Source organism: Palaemon carinicauda, chromosome 42 (assembly GCF_036898095.1).
Source record: "Palaemon carinicauda isolate YSFRI2023 chromosome 42, ASM3689809v2, whole genome shotgun sequence".
Classification (NCBI taxonomy): domain Eukaryota; kingdom Metazoa; phylum Arthropoda; class Malacostraca; order Decapoda; family Palaemonidae; genus Palaemon; species Palaemon carinicauda.
The window spans coordinates 11,226,802-11,236,801 of NC_090766.1; positions in this window are offsets into that span (position 1 = coordinate 11,226,802).

Sequence of the window (10,000 nt, forward strand, 5' to 3'; positions counted from 1 at the left end):
ATATTCTAAGAACATTAGTTATAACTAAATTCCATATAACCTTTCATTTTCACTATTGATGTCACAGTTCAATTTCACCATTTTTAATTCGACTTGGTCATTTTCACAAAAGATTATTTGTGATAGTGATGTTACTTTGCTCATTTTACCAATTATAGTATATCTACAACGCTAGTGTACGCGACCCGTCAAAATGATGGCTAAATATTTAGATATGCAGACAGACACCCACCCCCCTTTTTACCAGGGTATGGCTACTCCTCTCCCTCATACCCGACGTACGGGGAGAGTTGGGCATATATATATATATATATATATATATATATATATATATATATATATATATATATGTGTGTGTGTGTGTGTGTGGAAGATTAACTATTGCTTTATGTTGTTAAAAATTAAAAGACATTCTGCTAGAAATATGTATGTGTATACATATATATGTATATATATATATACTGTATATATATATATATATATATATATATATATATATATATATATATATATATATATATATATATATATATATATATATGTGTGTGTGTGTGTATATGTATGCGTATGTGTATTTGTATTTGTATGTATGTGTGTGTGAGATTAACTATTGCTTCATGTTGTTGAAAATAAAAAAAGTAAAAATCTACAAATCAAGAAATTAAGTTCAAGTGAAAATTAAATGAGGGAATTCGCTCACAAGATCTAAGAGTTGCAATTAAGACAATACTGTAACAATTTGTAATCCTCAGGTGTCGCATCACTCATTCTTATTCTTAACATCACAATTCTCTAGTCGCTGAATTAATAATGCAACAGAGGGTTTTAGAGTTGTCGTGGCCGATGTGGTAACATCCCTGACTGGTGAACGCCAGACTGGGGTTTGCGTCCAGATCAGACTCGATGGTTTCTTTGGTCGCTTCAACCTCATCAGCCTTGTGAGGTAAGGATGCGGGGTTTGGGGGAGCCTATAGTTCTTATCTGCTGATTCATCAGCTGCCATTGCCTGGCCCTCCTTGTCTTAGCTTGGGTGGAGAGGAGGCTTGGGCGCTACTATGTGTATATTGTCATCCTCTAGGGCAATGTCACTGTTCCTTGCCTCTGCCATTCATGTGTGACCTTTAAAGGGTTTTCAGAAACTGATAATGTCTTTAGTTTTTTTGTAGGGAGGTTCTTTTATGGCAAGCTTAGTTGAGTAATGAATCTAACATTAATAAGTTAGAATGAATAAAACCAATTGTTTCTCTATGGGAATTATTAGTACAGAAACGAAGGAAGATCGAAGTAATGATAGCAAGAACCTAGAGGGGCATTCAGTAGAGCGCAGACCTCCGCCGCGGCATCTTATTTCTCGACCTTTTGTTCGACCGTGACCTTGACCTTCCAAAATTTAATCATTTCCAGCTTTTTACATAACAGTTAATCCCTGCAAGTTTCATTACTCTACGATTAAAATTGTGGCCAGGAAGCTGTTCATAAACACACTTACAAACGCACACAAACAGGGAGTAAAACATAACCTCCTTCCAACTTTGTTGGCGGAGGTAATATACTCAGTTGTTTCGCTATGGGATTGTCTGTATAGAAAGAAGGGAAAGTAGTTTTAGCAAATAGGTCATGCACAATTGACTTATGTTCTTTTTTTAATACGCATTAATATGTACACTTCGTGCTTGCAACATCTATAACATTTATAGGAGCTTGATTACTATAATTATCATAATCATCATCTATGACCCCCATTATAATTATGAATCGTATAATATGGCTTGTTAAGAAAGGACTGCATTTGCATATTAGAGAAATTCCAAAAATATTTCAGTATGTTTATTCATTCTCTGTTTTTAAGATTGAAAATTTTAAGAGAGTTTTTTTTTTGGATAAGATTGAAATTTCTATTCATCACGGATTTTTATCTCAATTTATTCATTTTTTATCTAAGATATTTACTATATATTTTTATTTATTTATTAACTTTAATATAAATACTTTTTCTTCCCGAATTTAATGGAGTCAGCAATTTTTATATAATATATTTACTATATATTTTTATTTATTTATTAGCTTTAGTATGAATACTTTTTCTTCCCGAATTTAATCGAGTCAGCTGTTTTTATCTAATATATTTACTATATATCTTTATTTATTTATTAATTTTAGTATAAATACTTTTTCTTCCCGAATTTAATCGGGTCAGCTGTTTTTTATTTAATATATTTACTATATGTTTTTATTTATTTATTAACTTTAGTTTAAATACTTTTTCTTCCCGAATTTAATCGGGTCAGCTGTTTTTTATTTAATATATTTACTATATGTTTTTATTTATTTATTAACTTTAGTTTAAATACTTTTTCTTCCCGAATTTAATCGAGTCAGCTGTTTTTATCTAATATATTTACTATATATCTTTATTTATTTATTAATTTTAGTATAAATACTTTTTCTTCCCGAATTTAATCGGGTCAGCTGTTTTTTATTTAATATATTTACTATATGTTTTTATTTATTTTTTAACTTTAGTATAAATATTTTTTCTTCCCTAATTTAATCGGTTCAGCTGTTTTTTATGTAATATATATACTATATATTTTTATTTATTTATTAAGTATAAATACTTTTTCTTCCTGAATTTAATCGATTCCGCTGTTTTTTATTTAATATATTTATATGCTTTTATTTATTTATTTATTTATTTATTAACTTTAGTATAAATACTATTTCTTCCCGAATTTAATCGGGTCAGCTGTTTTTTATCTAATATATTTACTATAAATTTTTATTTATATATTAACTTTAGTATAAATACTTTTTCTTCCCGAATTTAATCGGGTCAGCTGTTTTTTATTTAATATATTTACTATGTTTTTTTATTTTTATTTATTTATTAACTTTAGTATAAATACCTTTTCTTCCCGAATTTAATCGGGTCAGCTGTTTTTTATGTAATATATTTACTATATGTTTTTATTTATCTATTTATTTATTAACTTTAGTATAAATTCTTTTTCTTCCCGAATTTTCTAGGGCCAACTGTGTGAGTCGAGTTTGACTCCTTGGGGACGATTAATCTCATTTTAATAATAATAATAATAATATTCTTTTATGTAAGCTCTCTACCATCTGAACTCAGAAGATGTATGGGATATTTTTTATTTTACTATTTAGAAAATACACTGAATATTTTATATTTTTATTTTTAGAATATATACTTGATATCTTATATTTTTTATTTAGAAGATACCCTTAATAATTCATATTTTTCTTTTTTTAGAAAATGTATTTGTTATATTTTTATATTTAGAAGATACACTTAATATTATATATCTATATTTTTAGGAAATACAGCTGATTTTTCTTTTTCTTTTTCTTTTTAGAAGATACGTTTAATATTTCATATCTTTCTTTTGAAAAAAATACACTTGGTGTTTTATATTTTTCTCTTTAGAAGATATATACACTTATTTAAAATCTTTCTATTTAGAAGATTGCTTAATATTTTATAGTTTTTCTTTTTATAAAAAACGCTTAATATTTATATTTTTCTATTTAAACAATAAATTTGATATATATATATATATATATATATATATATATATATATGTATATATATGTATATATAATGTATATATAATGTATATATATATACATATAATGTATATATATAATGTGTATATATATATGTATATATATAATGTGTATATATACATATATATATAATGTATATATATATATATATATATATATATATATATATATATATATATATATATATATATATATATATATATATTCAAAATCGATAAATTGAATAATCTGATAATAATGAAATTCAAGATTTCACATCACCACAACTTACGCTTTTAGAAATACGATCAAAGCTTACATGTGATACAGGCCCATATATGGCTTTCAGAAAGCTAATAAATCATATCACTTGACCCAGGTGTAAACCAGCAGCTGGTTTCTCCAACATAACTAGCAGCTGGTTTCTCCAAAATAACTAGCAGCTGGTCTATCCAAAATAACTAGCAGCTGGTTTCTCCAAAATAACTAGCAGCTGGTTTCTCCAAAGTAAATAGCAGCTGGTTTCTCCAAAATAACTAGCAGCTGGTCTCTCCAAAATAAGTAACAGATGGTTTCTCCAAAGTAACTAGGAGCTGGTTTCTACAAAATAACTAGCAGCTGGTTTCTCCAAAATAACTAGCAGCTGGTCTCTCCAAAATAAGTAACAGATGGTTTCTCCAAAGTAACTAGGAGCTGGTTTCTACAAAATAACTAGCAGCTGGTCTATCCAAAATAACTAGCAGCTGGTTTCTCCAAAGTAAATAGCAGCTGGTTTCTCCAAAATAACTAGCAGCTGGTGTCTCCAAAATAAGTAACAGATGGTTTCTTCAAAATAACTAGCAGCTGGTTTCTCCAAAATAAGTAACAGATGGTTTCTCCAAAATAACTAGGAGCTGCTTTCTCCAAAATAACTTGCAGATGGTTTCTCCAAAGTAACTAGCAGATGGTTTCCTAAAATAACTAGCAGATGGTTTCCTAAAATAACTAGCCAACAGCTGGTTTCTCCAAAATAACTAGCAGCTAGCAGCTGATCTCTCCAAAATAACTAGCAGCTAGCAGCTGATCTCTCCAAAATAACTAGCAGCTAACAGCTGATCTCTCCAAAATAACTAGCAGCTAGCAGCTGATCTCTCCTAAATAACTAGCAGCTAGCAGCTGATCTCTCCTAAATAACTAGCAGCTGGTTTCTCCAAAATAACTAGCCAGCCGCTGGTTTCTCCAAAATAACTAGTCAACAGCTGGTTTCCCAAAATAACTAGTAAACAGCTGGTTTCCTAAAATAACTAGTCAACAGCTGGTTTCTCAAAAAACAACTAGCAGCTGGTTTATCCATGATATCTAGAAGCTGGTTTCTCCATAATATGAGCGGCGTCAATGACCTTAGATGTCAAGATGCCTGAAAACTTTAAATCAATCAAACAATCTCCATAATAACTAACAGCTGGTTTCTCCAAAATTCCTAGCTAGCAGCTGCTTTCTCTAAAAACAAATAGCAGCTGATGTCTCCATAATAACTAGCTGCTGGTTTCTCCATAATTACTAGCAGCTGGTTTTTTCCATAATAACTAGCAGCTGGTCTCTCCAAAATAACTATAACAGATGGTTTCTCTAAAATAATTAGCAGCTAGTCTCTCCAAATTAACTAGCAGCTGATCTCTCCAAAATAATTAACAGATGGTTTCTCTAAAATAACTAGCAGCTAGTCTCTCCAAAATAACTAGAAGCTGGTCTCTTCAAAATAGCTAACAGATGGTTTCTCTAAAATAACTAGCAGCTAGTCTCTCCAAAGTAACTAGCAGCTGGTCTCTCCAAAATAAGTAACAGATGGTTTCTCCAAAATAACTAGCAGCTGGTTTCTCCAAAATAAGTAACAGATGGTTTCTCCAAAATAACTAGCAGCTGGTCTCTTCAAAATAACTAGCAGCTGGTCTCTCCAAAATAAGTAACAGATGGTTTCTCCAAAGTAACCAGCAGCTGGTTTCTCCATAATAACTAACAGATGGTTTTTCTAAAATAATTAGCAGCTAGTCTCTCCAAATTAAATAGCAGCTGGTTTCTCCAAAGTAACCAGCAGCTGGTTTCTCCAAAGTAACCAGCAGCTGGTTTCTCCATAATACCCAGCAGCTGGTTTCTCCATGATAACTAGCAGCTGGTTTCTCCATAATAGCTAGCAGCTGGTTTCTCCAAAGTAACTCGGCATAGTTCGGCGAGAGGAGAGCTTAAAAGTTCAGTCTTGAATGGAGGGTATCGTTATATTTAACCTGTTTGTTTATTACAAATTTATTTAATGTTATTTTAGGTTACATGTTTCAATTTATACACGCCATTTTAACCAGTTCATTGTTGTACTTTGAGTTTTGTTAATAAAAGAAATAAATATGCGGGAAATCAAGTTTGAAAACTGCTAGTATTCAAACGTTGATTACTTTTTCATTTTTCAAAGTATCTTAATTTTTTTTTTTTTTTTTTTTGCATTCTAAAACTCATTGTATCTACTTTAATGTCTATATAAAGTCGTTTATGTAGTTATAATCTAATTCATTTCTTAGTTTCTGATTTACGTTAAACTTGCTTACATTGCTAAGCTCCAATGAGGATTGTAAAATTGCATTACTATATCAAAATCATCAGTCTTTTACAAACCTCTTTTGGAATAATTTAAATATCATCAGACAGTTGAAGCTTTTTTTTTGCTTATTGAAAGAAAAACGAATTGATTAAATACAAAATCCTGTGCTTTGATAAAGCCAGGATTAATTAATGGTGGCCGATGTTATAACGTCCCTGACTGGTGAACGCCAGACTGGGGTTCGAGTCCCGCTCAAACTCTTTAGTTTCTTTCCTATCTGCAACCTCACCATTCTTGTGAGCTAAGGATCGGTGGTTTGGGGGAGCTTATAGATCTATCTGTTGAGTCATCAGCAGCCATTGCCTGGTCCTCCTTGGTCCTAGCTTGGGTGTAGAGGAGCTTGGGCGCTGATCATAATATTTGGTCAGTCTCTAGGGCATTACTTGATAGGGCAATGTCACTGTCCCTTGCGTCTGCCATTCATGAGCGGAACCTCCCCCCCCCCCAAAAAAAAAAAAAAAAAATAATAGTTGCATTCTCAACAGATCATAATTATGTATAAATGGTCAGTCTCTAGGACATTGTCCTTCTTTATAGGGTAAAGTCACTGCCCTTTGCCTCTGTCATTCATGAGGGAAAAAACACGAAAACGAAAAATGGTTGCATTCTTAACAGATATGTATATATGGTCAGCTTCTAGGGCATTGTCCTGCTTGATAGTGTAATGTCACTGCCCTTAGCTCTGTCATTCATGAGCGAACCCCCTCCCCCCCCCACCCCCCACCCCCCCAACAAAAAATTCTTGCATTCTTAGCAGATCATATGTATATATGGTCAGTCTCTAGTGCATTGTCCTGCTTGATAGGGCAATGTCACTGTCCCTTGCCTCTGTCATTCATGAGAAAAAAAATAAACGAAAACAAAAAATAGTTGCATTCTTAACAGATCATATGTATATATGGACAGTCTCTAGGGTATTGTCCTGCTTGATAGGGTAATGTCACTGCCCTTAGCTCTGTCATTCATGAGCGAACCCCCCACCCCCCACCCCCCTAAAAATAGTTGCATTCTTAACAGATCATATGTATATATGGTCAGTCTCTAGGGCATTGTCCTGCTTGATAGGGCAATGTCACTGTCCCTTGCCTCTGTCATTCATGAGAAAAAAAATAAACGAAAACAAAAAATAGTTGCATTCTTAACAGATCATATGTATATATGGACAGTCTCTAGGGTATTGTCCTGCTTGATAGGGTAATGTCACTGCCCTTAGCTCTGTCATTCATGAGCGAACCCCCCACCCCCCACCCCCCTAAAAATAGTTGCATTCTTAACAGATCATATGTATATATGGTCAGTCTCTAGGGCATTGTCCTGCTTGATAGGGCAATGTCACTGCCCTGTGCCTCTGTCATTTATGAGCGAAAAAAAGATAAATTAAAAAAAAAAGTTGCATTCCTAAAGATGAAAAGACCGCTTTCCCAGAGCATCACTAATTTTCAAAGACTGCATTCTAAATATAATTAAATGCCACGTTCTCAAGTGCCTTGTTCACTTTCAAAGGTCGCGTCGGAAGGTTTTCAAGACCTACGCTTTCTTGTTTATTGATCTCGTTTCCTTCCAGGTGTTTTGTAAATCTGAAAAGATCTTTTTTTTTCATTAACTGCCTTCGAAGGTTATGTATTCACCCTAGTGTGTTTGTTTGTTTCTTTGTGTGCAACTTTACACAAAAACTACTGAACCGATTTTGACCAAATTTGGTTGTCATGTTGGGTATGAACCAAGGATGAATCTGTACTATTTTTTGATAAAGTAAATCAAAGTACCAATACGCAGTGTTTTATAAATATCAAAAGGTATTTATTTTTCTATCTTAATCGCCTTCGCCAGAATCCAAGATTTTGCGAAGAGTATGTATTCACCTATGTTTGTTTGTTTGTTTGCGAACAACTTTACACAAAAACTACTGTACTGATTTTGACTAAACTTGGTTGTCATGTTCGGTATTACCCAAGAATTAATCTGTAGCATTTTGGATTAAGTACCTCGAAGTACAAGTACGCAGCAGTACTTTGAAAATAATCGTCAGGCTAAGTATATAGCAAATATTTGGTTAGTTTTATTAATTATTTGTGAATATTATGCAAAAACTACAGAACCAATTTCAACGGAACTTGGTGGACAGGTGTGCTATAACCCAAGGACAAATCCATTAGAGTTTGAAGAAAATAAATCGAAGTACAAGTACGTAATGTAGTTAAGAGCCAAGGTATGCATACTACCGAGTGCCCTTCTAATATCTCTATTTTTTTCTTTCGTTTACAAAAGCATCTTTCATTAAGAACCCGAGGACCTCAAAACCCAGGAATGAGTGACCGGCGATTAATCATTCGCATCTTCGCTAATGAAGCGAAGAGAGCCGGGGGGGGGGGGAGCCTACATCTCTGTGTTAGGGAAACCTTCCTTCTTCAAACCTTCACCCTTCGTCAGCTGTGGCCAGTGATGGATCGATTCGTTTCCCGAAGCTATACTCCTGTGGCAGCCATCAGGATTACCTCTGTTCAGTTAGGAGGAAAAAAAAGGGGAAAAGAGAAAAATGTTATGATTAATCGCTCATCAAGAAACTGATGAATTGTTAATTGATTCGGTGACGGGCCTCTTCGTGGTGAGGAATGTTCTTCCTCAGGCTTGGTAGAGAAGGGTTTGTTTGCTAGCTTTGTCTAGAGGGGTTAGAATAGGAGTGAGGAGGGGGGGAAGTGAGGAGTGAGGGGGTGGAAGAAGTGAGGGAAGGAATGGGAGAGGTGGGAAAGAAGTAGGGGATTAAGTACTGTAATTTAATGCTTCTCTTTAATTTAATGTTACTCATCTTGAAATATTTTATTTTTCCTCAAGTTTCTTTTCCTCACTGGGCTATTTTCCCTGGACTTATACCATCCTGTTTTTCCAAATGGGATTGTTGCCTAGCAATTAATAATAATAATAATAATAATAATAATAATAATAATAATAATAATAATAATAATAATAATAATAATGATAATAATAATAATGAGTTACGAGTAAATGATGGCAAATACAATATAACTAGAAGTGATGAAAATGAGAAATTGTAAAGTGAGAGATTGGGAAAAGTTGCTAATGAGAGAGAGAGAGAGAGAGAGAGAGAGAGAGAGGAGAGAGAGAGAGAGAGAGAGAGAGAGAGAGAGAGAGGGTGGCAAATGTCACACCAGAGTTCTTAAAAAAAAACAAGCAAATTCATATATATAGTGTCGAGAGAGAGAGAGAGAGAGAGAGAGAGAGAGAGAGAGAGAGAGAGAGAGAGAGAGAGAGAGAGGTAATAAACTTTCAGAAGGCAATGGAGCATGCCGCCTTCGGGTAAGATGCAACACACGGGGGTAACTTCTTGTTACTGGGTTGTGGGACGAGATGGCCCAAAATGCCTTCCGGGGGCACACGAGTGTAAGGAGGACCAGGGGTACGAGGAGAGAAATTAATAATATGCCGTTGAATTGATGGAGCGACGACAGGAACGGTTGTATTCGCCGTGGTTGATTGATATTCCAGGGTTTACTTTGGGGCTGGATTGCACGGGGCGAGATGAGGTTGCAAGTAGAGTTAAGTGGGTCCCATCAAGGGAGAGAGAGAGAGAGAGAGAGAGAGAGAGAGAGAGAGAGAGAGAGAGAGAGAGAGAGAGAGAGAGAGAGAGAGAAGTGGCGGTGAGGTGTTTGATGTCCAGCTTCGAGTTAATTGGGGGGATTTTGGTAGCGTCTTGAGACGCCAGGTTGTTATATTTTTAATATTTTAATTATCTGGGCTTTGGTTGAGTAGCGGATTGGGAGGTTGGGTTTATTATTCGATTTGTTT